The following is a 14,882-nucleotide window of genomic DNA, read 5'->3' on the forward strand; positions in this document are numbered from 1 at the left end:
TGTTAATGCACATTATTACACAGACAACTTCACTAAATTAGATCAAGAAGACACATTTTCTGAGTTAAAAATGAGCTAAATCACTGAATTCTACTAGATTTTGAAGGTAATTGTTTCTCTAAATTGACTCTAATTGAAGCCTAAGTAGTAAAACTGAACATCATCAGAACTTCAGCTGCGTTATTTTACAGATGTCTTGGTGAAATTGTACCAAAATGAGACATTTTAACAGTGAAAACAGTTGAAAAATAGGCCTGTAGCTGTCTGACCAAACAACTGTTGACCAAAAGGAGACGTTTTGTGTTTAAAATGAGTTAAATCACTGAAATCTGCCAGTTTCTGAGGCTCATTGTTTCTCTAAAGTGACTTTATTTGACGTCTAAGTGGAAAAAGTGAACATTATGAGAAGCTGAATGAACAAAGGAGGCGCTAAAAGGTTTGATTGTGATTCCTTATGAGCTGCTTTAACAACCTGTAGCCATCAGACCTCCTCCTTGACCTCCAGGTCAAACCTCTTGACAGATCCTGAAGGTCCAGGATGGAGATCAGCTCGGTTTCATGGTGTGGGGGGGGGTTCTGCTTCAGCTGCCTCGCCTGCTTTAACCAGCTAATAAATATGAAAACAGCAGGTTAAACTTTCTCCTCCGTCCCGTGCCTGAAAGGATTATCTGCGTCTATAGAGTCCCATAAAACCCCCCCAACCTCATAATGCCCAATGTTGCCCCATAAAACTGCTCACAACAAAAGGGGGCTTTTTCACGCATAAGGGGTTTTCTCAGGGGCCCATTGAGGGCCTCGGCCCGACCCGCCCACAGATTATCCGGCTGCAGCGGCAGGTGCCGGGCCGAGGGGGGCCGAGGGGCCGAGCCGAGCCGAGCCGGGCCGGGAGGCAGCTGCAGACCGTCGGCCGAGAGATGGAGCTGCTCCCCGGGTTTCCTCCCACCCACCGGGGGCTAAACGGCGACACGGAGCCACAAAGGACACAAACGCTGGAGGTCGAGTCCGCCGAGGAGCCGTGAAATCCTGGATTAGACCGATAAGAGGGACAGGTTCAGGTTGTAAAGGCTGCTGGGACCCAAGGAACACAAACTCTCAGGTTCAACAGCTTTTAGTAAAGGACTCAGCTCTGGAACGAAGACGAGAACTTCGACTAAAGTCACTGTTTTCAAACGGATCCTAGTCCAGGTTCCTCATCCAAGACCAGTAAAACCAGTAAAACCGGTAAAACCACAACATGATAACCCATAAATAACCACAACTCCTAATGGTTCCTTTATTTTACTGCAGAAATGTTCACATTTAAGGAATTATCTTTTTACTAAACATCATGAACAACCTGAAATTTATGAAGAAAAATAAGTTCAGTTTCATCAGCATTCATCCTCAGTTTATCATTTCCACATTAAAACTTCCAGATCACAGAGTGTCTACAAAGAAACACAACATTTAGTCACCTGGAGCTGAACCATGGAGGATTTACTGGAGGATCACAACCACAGAAGAAGACAAAAAGGACAAAAAACAATGAAAACAAGACAAAATATACAAAAATGAGAAAAAAGAACAAAGAACAATCTAGTATTTTACTTTATAATCCAAACAACTTGTCATGGTCTAGAAATGATTTTAAATTTATAGTTTTACTAATTTACAATCTGCAGTTAATGTCTTCTCTGGAATTTTTACACTTTGAGGGCCGGATTGGACCCTCTGGAGGACCACTTTTGGTCCATGGGCCTCATGTTGGACCCTCTGGAGGACCGCTTTTGGACCACGGGCCTCATGTTGGACCCTCTGGAGGACCACTTTTGGACCACGGGCCTCATGTTGGACCCTCTGGAGGACCGCTTTTGGACCACGGGCCTCATGTTGGACCCTCTGGAGGACCGCTTTTGGTCCACGGGCCTCATGTTGGACCCTCTGGAGGACCGCTTTTGGTCCACGGGCCTCATGTTGGACCCTCTGGAGGACCGCTTTTGGACCACGGGCCTCATGTTGGACCCTCTGGAGGACCGCTTTTGGTCCACGGGCCTCATGTTGGACCCTCTGGAGGACCGCTTTTGGTCCACGGGCCTCATGTTGGACCCTCTGGAGGACCGCTTTTGGTCCACGGGCCTCATGTTGGACCCTCTGGAGGACCGCTTTTGGTCCACGGGCCTCATGTTGGACCCTCTGGAGGACCACTTTTGGACCACGGGCCTCATGTTGGACCCTCTGGAGGACCACTTTTGGACCACGGGCCTCATGTTGGACCCTCTGGTCTGACCTTCAGGTCATCCAGTGATTGGACTGAAACTCTTCCATCACTGGGTCCAAAACGACCCGTATCAGAATCAATGTGTTTTTATACCATTTTTTTTGTCATTTTGGTTCAGAAAAATAATTTCTGTTATTATTTGTTTTATATTTTTGTCCAAAGAAGAATGATTTCATGTTTGAAATATGTTTATTTTCCCCTTTATACCAGATTCTGAACATTATGATGATTGAAAAAGAAGATTATTAAACAGAACAGCAGTAGAAGAATGAAAAACATCCATTTAGTTTCTCACCTCTGGATGAGATTATCAGTGAATATGAGCGTGGGCTCGGAATACAAATATTACTTATTTACTAACCCTGTTACTTATTATTGGGTATAAAAATAATAATTATTATTATTGTTATTATAAATATTATTCTAATTATTCTAATTATTCTAATTCTAATTCTAATTATTATTATTATTATTATTATTATTAGGTATGAATACAAATGGGGCTGCACAGTGGTCTAGTGGTTAGCACTTTGGCCTTGCAGCAAGAAGGTCCCTGGTTCAAATCCCAGCCTGGGATCTTTCTGCATGGAGTTTGCATGTTCTCCCTGTGCATGCGTGGGTTTTCTCCGGGTACTCCGGCTTCCTCCCACAGTCCAAAAACATGCTGAGGTTAACTGGTTACTCTAAATTGTCCGTAGGTGTGAATGTGAGTGTGATTGTGTGTCTGTATATGTAGCCCTGTGACAGACTGGTGACCTGTCCAGGGTGTCCCCTGCCTTCGCCCGAGTCAGCTGGGATAGACTCCAGCACCCCCATGACCCTAGTGAGGATAAAGAGGTGTATAGAGGATGGATGAATGGATGGATGGATACAAATATAAGTTATAATATCTTTAGAAGCCCAAAAAGTAACTTCAAAATGTAAATGGAATGATATCAGAAGCATGTCTTTGAGGAACAGCTGGAAAATAAAATAACAAAAACACCTGCTGATGCACGGCAGGTTAAAGGCCTGAACTCTGTGCATATGAAGATCCATCCCATAATACTGATGCCCAGAGTTGGTTCTAGAGAAGACAGTTCCCAGCTCAGAATGGCACAAAAAAAATTCCAAAGGACATAAAATAGTTCAGTTTTTTTCCAAATTTACTAAACTGACAAATTCCAGATCTCAGGTACAGGAGGTCCTCAATTTACGGCGTCCTCAACTTACAGCGTTTCATCAGAACTAGCTCTGTGGAACTAGTTGATTATCTCAGTTTAAATCAGTTTTATCTCAGTTAAAACCTGTTTTTATCTCATTTTAAATCAGTTTTTCTAATTTTAAGTCAGTTTTATCTTATTTTAAACCAGCTCTATCTCAGTTTAAATCTATTTGATGTCTGTTGAAACCATTTTTTTTCTCATTTTGAATCAGTTTATCTCATTTTAAGTCAGTTTTATGGAATCTTAAACCAGCTCTATCTCAGTTTAAATCTATTTGATGTCAGTTGAAACCATTTTTTTTCTCATTTTGAATCAGTTTATCTCATTTTAAGTCAGCTAACTCAGGTTAACTCGGTATAAATCAGTTTAACTCGGTTTAAATCTGCTCTCCACTTCAGTTTCCTCTCCTCCAGGTCTTTTATTCTGCTGTTAGAACGTGGCCATATGGCTCCAGTAGACGGAGCTCTTTAATAATGCAGCTCATGAATTCGTCTCTTTGCCAGATTTGACCCAAAACAAGACAAAGAATGCAGATCTGAGGCCGGGTGGAGCTTTTAGCGGAGCATCTCACCTTATCTCCACGTTTTCACGGTGTTATTCCTGTTGACCCACTCAGGACATCTCTGTGGAAGTGGCCTCCTCTAATCTGGAGGCCCGAGGCGATGTGTGGGTCCTCGTCTAATCCTCCCTGTTCCACCGGGTTTAACTCCAGAGCCGCTCAGCTCCACGCTTTTACACCGCTCACAGGATTACTGTCGCTTCTATTGTGAATAATGAGAATGAATAACAAGCAGCCGCCTGTTTCTGCTGGAATAAAACACGGGGATCTTCTGGAGGACGTCTCCAGGCTGTTTGTGGAGGTCACAGAAGAACCAGCTTCCATCTGAGGCTTTTAATTAACGATGAATTCAGATTTCTGCAGGAAAAGACGAAATTGAAACTAAAGATCTGATTAACAGAAAAACTCAACGAGCTGAACTTCTACTCATGATCATTTTCAACCTTTAAAACGTCCGTTATGAGAACATTTAGCCAAGAAAACTGAATAAAAACGCAGATTAATGTGGATTAATATCATGCTAATATTATTACAAAGCTGGGGACTAAAAAATAAAACAAAAGCTGATATAAAAACATCATATTTTAATAGTTTAAAACAGCTGCAGTTCAATTTTTCAGTCTATTTCAACTATTTAAATGCCAATTTTGGGAACATTTAGCCAAGAAATCTGTATAAAAACCCAGATTAATGTGGATTATTACATCTCAAACATTATTAAAGAGGTAGGGAATAAAAATAGGACAAAAATCAATAATAAAACTTGATTTTATCGTTTTAAAAGAGCTGCAGTTCTGAATTTCAACCATTTTAAATGATTAAAATATAGATTTTTGGAAGATTTAGCCAAGATATCAGTAAAATAATACAGATTAATGTGAATTAATATCTTGCTGGTTTTAATAAACAGCTGGGGGTAAAAACAGATCAAAAGTCAACAGAAAAACTTGATTTTTGAGGTTGTTAACAGCAACAATCCTCAATTTCAACCATTTTCAAGTATTAAAATGTAAACTTTGGGAACATTTATCCAAGATGTCTGAATAATAACGCAGATTAATGTGGATTATTATGTTGATAATATTATTTAACAGTTGGGGAATAAAAACAGATCAAAATTTAATAATGATACTTGATTTTTATGCTTTTAAACAGCTGCATTTAAATATTTATGCCATTTTCAATCATTAAAATTAGGATTTTTGGAAGATTTAACACAGATATCAGTACAATAATGTAGATTAATATCTTGCTAACATCATTGTTAGGTCCCTGGTCTAGGGGAACCATGAACATGATACGCTCTGGACTCAGACAATGAAGCCAGCCTGGAAACTCCTCAAAAGTTTATTTTTCAAACAGAGCAAACAAAAGTAACTTAAAACTCCCAGTAACATAAAATGCTAATTTTATAAAGCAAACTCTAAACGGGGGTTCCTAGAATAAACGATTAACAAAGCTTAGTCACTGACAAGTTTTTGGCTTCCTGCCCCTTCCACAGAATCAGTCTCAAAGTCTATCACACTGACACACAGAGCTGGTAGCAGGCGGCTTCATCGAGGGTGGCTGGATCCAGAAAGCACTGAGCAGGTTGCAGCAGCTGGTATTTGTAACCTCCAGATAGGCTCTCAGGTGGCAGCAATCCTCCCAGCAGTCCAATCAGCCTCAGCACCAGGATCTAATCACTGCTGCAGATCCACAGACACAGATACTGACACTGCTGGACAGCCACTCCCCCCCCCCCCCCCCCCACACACACACACACACACGCACACACACACACACACGCGCGTTCTAGCTTTTCCTACCGTTGTGGGGACCAAATGTCCCCACAACGGTAGGAAAACCAAAAACTATGTCACTTGTGGGGACCTCATTTCGGGCCCCACAAGTTTAAACAGTGTTTTCTTGGCCATGTTGTTGTTACTGAAAAAAGTAAAAATGCAAAACGTTTCTTTAGGGTTAGCCATTGTTTTGGTCTGGGTTAGGGTTTGGTTAAGGTTAGGTAAAGGGTTAGGGTTAGGGGTTAGATATGAATGGGAGTCAATGGTAAGTCCCCACAATGATAGAAAAACATAATATGTGCGCACACACACACACACACACACACACACACACACACACACACACACACACACACACACACACACACACACACACACACACACACACACACACACAGGAGGAGGAGAGGAGACAGAATTTCTTCAACATGAACACTACACAATATGACCCAGGGTCATCACACTCATAAAGAGTTGGAGGATAAAATCTTAGGATAAAGTCAATAAAAAAACTTGACGCTGTAGTTTTTAACTGAAGCTGCAGTTCTTAATTTCAACCTTTTCTGACTCCTAAGACGCCAACTTTAGGAACATTTAGTCCAGATATCTGTAAAAATGGTCACATTTGGCATTTTAATAGTTAAACATAATTTAGACTCAGGATGTTTAGGAAGAGTTTGGAAACTTGAAAAAGTCTTGATTGTTGGAAAATAAAATAAAAATGTGACTAAAAAATAGAAGAAAAATGAAGCTCAGTGGAACCAAATGAAAAACAAGCAAAATGGAAGAAAGCAGCGTTCCTGCACACAGAAAGAACTGATGGTAAAAATAAAACATAAGGAGCAGCAGTTTAATTCCACGTTTCTCCTGTGTTGCAGCTTTACACTTTCTCTGCTTACACCTTCAGTGTTTCCAGCTCTGACCGGATCATCTTCAGACTAACAGGAGAAGACATTAGAACTAACCTGACAAAGTTTTCCTTCATCATGTCCAAACTCTTCTCTCTCTTACTGACATCATATTTGTCTTTTCTGCGTCTTTCTCCTGTCTTTATTCAGCATTTTTCCTGCATACTGAGCTAAAGATGAAAATCAAGCAGAACTGTGTGAACTGAGCAACGCTGCCCTGAGTGGAAATAACTGAAGGAGAATATGATGAAATACCATCAACCAGGGAGTCCAACATGAGGCCCGTGGGCCAAAAGCGGTCCTCCAGAGGGTCCAACATGAGGCCCGTGGTCCAAAAGTGGTCCTCCAGAGGGTCCTACATGAGGCCCGTGGTCCAAAAGTGGTCCTCCAGAGGGTCCAACATGAGGCCCGTGGACCAAAAGCGGTCCTCCAGAGGGTCCTACATGAGGCCCGTGGTCCAAAAGCGGTCCTCCAGAGGGTCCAACATGAGGCCCGTGGACCAAAAGCGGTCCTCCAGAGGGTCCAACATGAGGCCCGTGGTCCAAAAGCGGTCCTCCAGAGGGTCCGACATGAGGCCCGTGGACCAAAAGCGGTCCTCCAGAGGGTCCAACATGAGGCCCGTGGTCCAAAAGCGGTCCTCCAGAGGGTCCGACATGAGGCCCGTGGTCCAAAAGCGGTCCTCCAGAGGGTCCGACATGAGGCCCGTGGACCAAAAGCGGTCCTCCAGAGGGTCCGACATGAGGCCCGTGGTCCAAAAGCGGTCCTCCAGAGGGTCCGACATGAGGCCCGTGGTCCAAAAGCGGTCCTCCAGAGGGTCCGACATGAGGCCCGTGGTCCAAAAGCGGTCCTCCAGAGGGTCCGACATGAGGCCCGTGGTCCAAAAGCGGTCCTCCAGAGGGTCCGACATGAGGCCCGTGGTCCAAAAGCGGTCCTCCAGAGGGTCCGACATGAGGCCCGTGGTCCAAAAGCGGTCCTCCAGAGGGTCCTACATGAGGCCCGTGGTCCAAAAGCGGTCCTCCAGAGGGTCCGACATGAGGCCCGTGGACCAAAAGCGGTCCTCCAGAGGGTCCGACATGAGGCCCGTGGTCCAAAAGCGGTCCTCCAGAGGGTCCGACATGAGGCCCGTGGTCCAAAAGCGGTCCTCCAGAGGGTCCGACATGAGGCCCGTGGTCCAAAAGCGGTCCTCCAGAGGGTCCGACATGAGGCCCGTGGTCCAAAAGCGGTCCTCCAGAGGGTCCGACATGAGGCCCGTGGTCCAAAAGCGGTCCTCCAGAGGGTCCGACATGAGGCCCGTGGTCCAAAAGCGGTCCTCCAGAGGGTCCGACATGAGGCCCGTGGTCCAAAAGCGGTCCTCCAGAGGGTCCGACATGAGGCCCGTGGACCAAAAGCGGTCCTCCAGAGGGTCCGACATGAGGCCCGTGGACCAAAAGCGGTCCTCCAGAGGGTCCGACATGAGGCCCGTGGTCCAAAAGCGGTCCTCCAGAGGGTCCGACATGAGGCCCGTGGTCCAAAAGCGGTCCTCCAGAGGGTCCGACATGAGGCCCGTGGTCCAAAAGCGGTCCTCCAGAGGGTCCGACATGAGGCCCGTGGACCAAAAGCGGTCCTCCAGAGGGTCCGACATGAGGCCCGTGGGCCAAAAGCGGTCCTCCAGAGGGTCCGACATGAGGCCCGTGGGCCAAAAGCGATCCTCCAGAGGGTCCGACATGAGGCCCGTGGGCCAAAAGCGGTCCTCCAGAGGGTCCGACATGAGGCCCGTGGTCCAAAAGCGGTCCTCCAGAGGGTCCGACATGAGGCCCGTGGTCCAAAAGCGGTCCTCCAGAGGGTCCGACATGAGGCCCGTGGTCCAAAAGCGGTCCTCCAGAGGGTCCGACATGAGGCCCGTGGTCCAAAAGCGGTCCTCCAGAGGGTCCGACATGAGGCCCGTGGACCAAAAGCGGTCCTCCAGAGGGTCCGACATGAGGCCCGTGGTCCAAAAGCGGTCCTCCAGAGGGTCCGACATGAGGCCCGTGGTCCAAAAGCGGTCCTCCAGAGGGTCCGACATGAGGCCCGTGGTCCAAAAGCGGTCCTCCAGAGGGTCCGACATGAGGCCCGTGGACCAAAAGCGGTCCTCCAGAGGGTCCTACATGAGGCCCGTGGTCCAAAAGCGGTCCTCCAGAGGGTCCGACATGAGGCCCGTGGTCCAAAAGCGGTCCTCCAGAGGGTCCGACATGAGGCCCGTGGTCCAAAAGCGGTCCTCCAGAGGGTCCGACATGAGGCCCGTGGTCCAAAAGCGGTCCTCCAGAGGGTCCGACATGAGGCCCGTGGACCAAAAGCGGTCCTCCAGAGGGTCCGACATGAGGCCCGTGGTCCAAAAGCGGTCCTCCAGAGGGTCCGACATGAGGCCCGTGGTCCAAAAGCGGTCCTCCAGAGGGTCCGACATGAGGCCCGTGGTCCAAAAGCGGTCCTCCAGAGGGTCCGACATGAGGCCCGTGGACCAAAAGCGGTCCTCCAGAGGGTCCGACATGAGGCCCGTGGACCAAAAGCGGTCCTCCAGAGGGTCCGACATGAGGCCCGTGGACCAAAAGCGGTCCTCCAGAGGGTCCGACATGAGGCCCGTGGACCAAAAGCGGTCCTCCAGAGGGTCCGACATGAGGCCCGTGGACCAAAAGCGGTCCTCCAGAGGGTCCGACATGAGGCCCGTGGGCCAAAAGCGGTCCTCCAGAGGGTCCGACATGAGGCCCGTGGACCAAAAGCGGTCCTCCAGAGGGTCCGACATGAGGCCCGTGGGCCAAAAGCGGTCCTCCAGAGGGTCCGACATGAGGCCCGTGGTCCAAAAGCGGTCCTCCAGAGGGTCCAACATGAGGCCCGTGGGCCAAAAGCGGTCCTCCAGAGGGTCCAACATGAGGCCCGTGGACCAAAAGCGGTCCTCCAGAGGGTCCAACATGAGGCCCGTGGACCAAAAGCGGTCCTCCTGAGGGTCCAACATGAGGCCCGTGGTCCAAAAGCGGTCCTCCAGAGGGTCCAACATGAGGCCCGTGGACCAAAAGCGGTCCTCCAGAGGGTCCAACATGAGGCCCGTGGACCAAAAGCGGTCCTCCAGAGGGTCCAACATGAGGCCCGTGGGCCAAAAGCGGTCCTCCAGAGGGTCCAACATGAGGCCCGTGGGCCAAAAGCGGTCCTCCAGAGGGTCCAACATGAGGCCCGTGGACCAAAAGCGGTCCTCCAGAGGGTCCAACATGAGGCCCGTGGTCCAAAAGCGGTCCTCCAGAGGGTCCAACATGAGGCCCGTGGACCAAAAGCGGTCCTCCAGAGGGTCCAACATGAGGCCCGTGGTCCAAAAGCGGTCCTCCAGAAATGTGGTCATTTTGTTTATCTCTTTTTGTTGTTTTTGTTTTCTTTTTGTATCACTTGTGTTTTTTGTCATAGTTTTGTCATTTTGTGTTTTGCTTTATGCGTTATTTTGTGTGTTGTTTTTGTCGTTTTGTGTTGTTTTTCCACTTTTTGTCACTTTGTACCGTTTTTGCCAAATTCGTTGTCCATTTTTTTTTTGTGTCATTTTTCTCATTTTTTGTCGTTTCATGCCTAATTTTTATAATATTTTGTCTTGTTTTCGTTGTTTCTTGTCTTCTTCTGTGGTTGTGATCCTCCAGTAAATCCTCCATGGTTCAGTTCCAGGTGACTAAATGTTGTGTTCCTTTGTAGACACTCTGTGATCTGGAAGTTTTAATGTGGAAATGATAAACTGAGGATGAATGTGGATGAAACTGAACTTATTTTTCTTCATAAATTTCAGGTTGTTCATGATGTTTAGTAAAAAGAGAATTCCTTAAATGTGAACATTTCTGCAGTAAAACAAAGGAACCAGGAGGAGTTGTGGTTATTTAGAGGTTATTCTGCTGTGGTTCTACTGATTTTACTGTTTTTTCTGGTTCTACTGGTTTTACTGTTTTTTCTGGTTTTACTGGTTCTACTGGTTTTACTGGTCCGGTCCACTGGAGATCAGACTGGACTAGGATCAGCTGGACTCTCCTGGTGTAAATGGTTAAAATAACAGTTCCGTTTTAAACAATCTGTTCTCTTTTTCCTCTTTTCTTTGTGTTTTTCTTTTTTTTCCAACATCTGCAGCAGACTGGAGCATCTGGGACTGATTGTGGTTTAATGATGGAATAATGCATGAAGGCGTTTCTCTGAGGACGAATCAACGACAAATCAGCCTTAATAACGGGGAAAAGGTGGAATCCAGAGGAGCTGCAGTGACCGAGCGTCTCCTTAAAGCGTCTCTGAGGCCCGGTGACCTTCCTCTTCCTGTTTCTGGATGTTCACGGCTGAAAATGTGAAAATGAAACATGAAACGGTGGCGTGATAAACTGGCAGATAATCATCTTTTCATTAAACTTTCATCCCCGCTGACTTAAATATTCAAGAGCCCAATTACAGAGCTTCTATCTGCTCTGAAGCTGAGCAGGAGGAGGATCTGAGGGGCTCTGCCAGGGTCCGAGGAGGAGGAGGAGGTGGTGAGGAGGAGGTCTGAGGAGGTCTGAGGAGGTCTGAGGAGGAAAAGAGGAGGAGAGGAGGAGGAGAGGAGGAGGAGGAGGATGTGTCGGGTGGAGGAGAGAGATGCTGAGATGTTGAGCATCCTGATGAGACAAACAGAGAGTTGGTGTTTAACAGTCGGAGCAGCGAGGCCCAGAGGCGGTTCCTGTGTGAGGCTGCGATAAAGGAGGAAGTCTGACGGGGAGGAGGAGGAGGAGGAGGAGAGGAAGGAGCTGAGGGGGGAGGTGCACTGCAAAAAATCACTGCAGTTTGAAAATGACTGACTCTTATTCTATGGATTTGTTTCATTTATTACAGATCAAATCCAGTAAATTATAGAGAGAAAGTGATCATTAAAAACATCAGATATGTGCATTTTTACACGCAAATATCGACACTTACAGAGATTTCCAGTAGTTATTTAGAAGTTAAACATATTAAGGACTAAGTTTTCTAACACTGACTCGTTTTAACTGTTTTGTTAAATCACATTTAACCCTCCTGTTGTCTTCATTTAAAGGCACCAAACAATATAGTGTCCTGGTCTGAAAAAAAAAACAAAAAATGTCGCAAAAAAATTCCCCAAATTTCTGAAAATTTGCAAAACCTTCAGGAAGAAAATTCTAATAATTCCTCCAAAGTTTCTCTTAAAAGTTTTATTTTAAAAAAAATCCTCCAAATTTGGCAAGAAAATTCTTGTAAATATTTTCAAAAATTAGTAAAAAATCTCCCAAAAAATCCTAAAAATATCTAAAGTGATTCCATACACATCATTAAAACTTCTAATATTTTCTGTAAGAACATTCACATAAAAATCTTTTTGTAAATGTTCTTAAGAAACATTTTTAACATTTCTTTTTTTTCACCAAAGATGTTCAAAGATTTCCTCATAATGTTGAAAATGTGGACATCAGAAGTTTCTCTGTGACAATGATTTTTTTTTTCACGTTTTCAAACTTTAAAACATATATGTGTGTATAATATATAAGCTGTATGTATACAGGGCTGCAGCAAGAAGATCCCCGGTTCAAATCCCGGCCTGGGATCTTTCTGCATGGAGTTTGCATGTTCTCCCTGTGCATACGTGGGTTTTTCTCCGGGTACTCCGGCTTCCTCCCACAGTCCAAAAACATGCTGAGGTTAATTGGTTACTCTAAATTGTCCGTAGGTGTGAATGTGAGTGTGATTGTGTGTCTGTATATGTAGCCCTGTGACAGACTGGTGACCTGTCCAGGTGAACCTTCACCCTCAGTCAGCTGGGATAGGCTCCGCCCCCATGATCCTGATGAGGATTACATGGTGTATAGATGATGGGTGTTTATATATTTTACATATCACATGGAAAAAGTTGTAAAAACCAGTAAATAACATCCACATAGAAAATCTGTATTTTCTAAAATTATTTATTATTTGACGTGTGCCTGTAAAACAGACCATTTTAACTAAAATATCATTATTATACAGAAATTTTCAGTTAGTGTTTTTATGATACAAAGATTAAGAAAAAAATGTATATTTAGAATTAAAAAATGCTAAATTATTTTACAGATTTTTCTTGTTCAGGAATAACAGATAAAAGCTCCTAAAATCACAGAATAAATGTTTTATTTTACATGTTGAGTGCTAATAAATGGCTGTTTTTATTTTAAATGAGTGTAGAATCACAGTTTTTACAGTTTAGTGCTGCAGAACTTTGGTGTTTTCACATATTTTCTGTCCTTCGCTGTCAGACAGTCACAGTGTTTCTGTGTTTTTACAGTGTGTGTGTGTGTGGGGGGGGGGCAGGGGTGAGGCAGGGGGAGGCAGGGGTGAGGCAGAGAGAAGAAAGAGCATCCAGCAGAGCAGGGAGCTTCCTCTGGATCACGTCCCCATCGGTCTCCTCCCCCAGCAGCCTGCCTCCCCCGTCCTCCCCCGTCCTCCCCCGTCCTCCCTGCATGAACACAGGCTTGGCAGGGTAATTAAGAATGGCCTCTAAACACAGGAGTGTGGCAGGAACGCTCCAGATGAAAGTAAATGATTAAAATAATTACAGGCTGAGAGCTGACGAGCCGGAGTGTGGGGTGGCCGCCGGACATTTGTCGGTAATTAGATAATTAATCTGAATGCAAATGATGAGCCCTAACGAAGCAGTCAAGCTGAACCAGCGACAACTGCCGAGAGTGAAATGTAAGGAGGGTGAGGAGGAGGAGGAGGAGGAGAGGAAGGAGAGGAAGGAGAGGCAGGGGGAAAACACATGATGGAGAAAACCTCCCCAAAAAATCAAAGACTCTCAGCAGCAGCAGCAGAAAATCAACAGCAGCCTTCAGCTCACTGACAGAGAGCTGGTTGAAAACACACAGAAGAAGCTCTGCACAGAAAAAACAAGGAGGAGAAGCTGAAGAAGATGCCGAATGAAGGGAGCCAACATGAAATGCACCTGAGGAGGAGACGCAGCACAAAAAACATGAACAAACTGTGGACTTTCTGTGCTGCTGCAAACACACACTCATTATTTCTGCTGCTCACAAACACTGGTGGACGTGATCTGAGCAGGTAAACACGTTCTCAGGTGTTCCTCAGCAGCCTGTGGAGCACATTTAAATACTGATCTTCAAGGTTTATTCATCCCCAGTCACAACAAAACGGCTGAGAGTCTGGAAAAACACACCCAGAATTAGAGATATTACAGCTAAACCCCAGATAGACGCTTTATTTATCCTGAAGATTAAAGCTGAGAGCAGAGGAGTCACACTGATCCTGGTTCAGCCCAGTTTGATGTCAAATGGACCAGGCCTGTCAGAGAATAATAAGCTACAAATAAATGTTCTGAAAATGTTCACATTTAATCAATTATCTATTTACAAAACATTGAAAGGATCATTCCAGAACTGGAGGAAATTTGGGCTTCAGATATTTGAAAACTAAGCCTTCTCTTTTCTACGACAAAAACAAGACAGAAAACGACAAAAACGAGACACAAAACGACAGAAATTAAACAGAAAACAACAAAAAAGACACAAAACGACAAAAACGAGACACAAAACGGCAAAAACGAGACAGAAAAAGACAAAAACGAGACACAAAACGACAGAAATTAAACAGAAAACAACAAAAACGAGACACAAAACGACAAAAAATGACAGAAATTAAACGGAAAACAACCAAAAAGAGACACAAAACGGCAGAAATTAAACAGAAAACAACAAAAAAGAGACACAAAACGGCAGAAATTAAACAGAAAACAACAAAAAAAGACACAAAACGACAAAAACGAGACACAAAATGACAGAAATTAAACAGAAAACAACAAAAAAGACACAAAACGACAAAAACGAGACACAAAATGACAGAAATTAAACAGAAAACAATAAAAACAAGACAGAAAAAGGACAAAAAAGAGACACAAAATAACAAAAACATTAAACAAAATGACAAAAACAAGAAAGAAAATGACAGAAACCTCATCACCAGGTTGTGCTACCATGTTATGGGACACGTTCCATGAATAATTATTATTTAAAATATTATGTTGATTAAAAAATGTTCCCACAATTACAGAGACACGAATGAAAAATAAAACCATAAAAGTAGATTTAAATTAGATTCTAAGTGTTTTATCAGAGATCCAGTTTGGTCATCAGGGGGACAAGAGAAAAACTCCAGACTTATTTGGTATTT

Source organism: Acanthochromis polyacanthus, chromosome 11, assembly GCF_021347895.1.
Source record: "Acanthochromis polyacanthus isolate Apoly-LR-REF ecotype Palm Island chromosome 11, KAUST_Apoly_ChrSc, whole genome shotgun sequence".
In the NCBI taxonomy this organism is placed as follows: domain Eukaryota; kingdom Metazoa; phylum Chordata; class Actinopteri; family Pomacentridae; genus Acanthochromis; species Acanthochromis polyacanthus.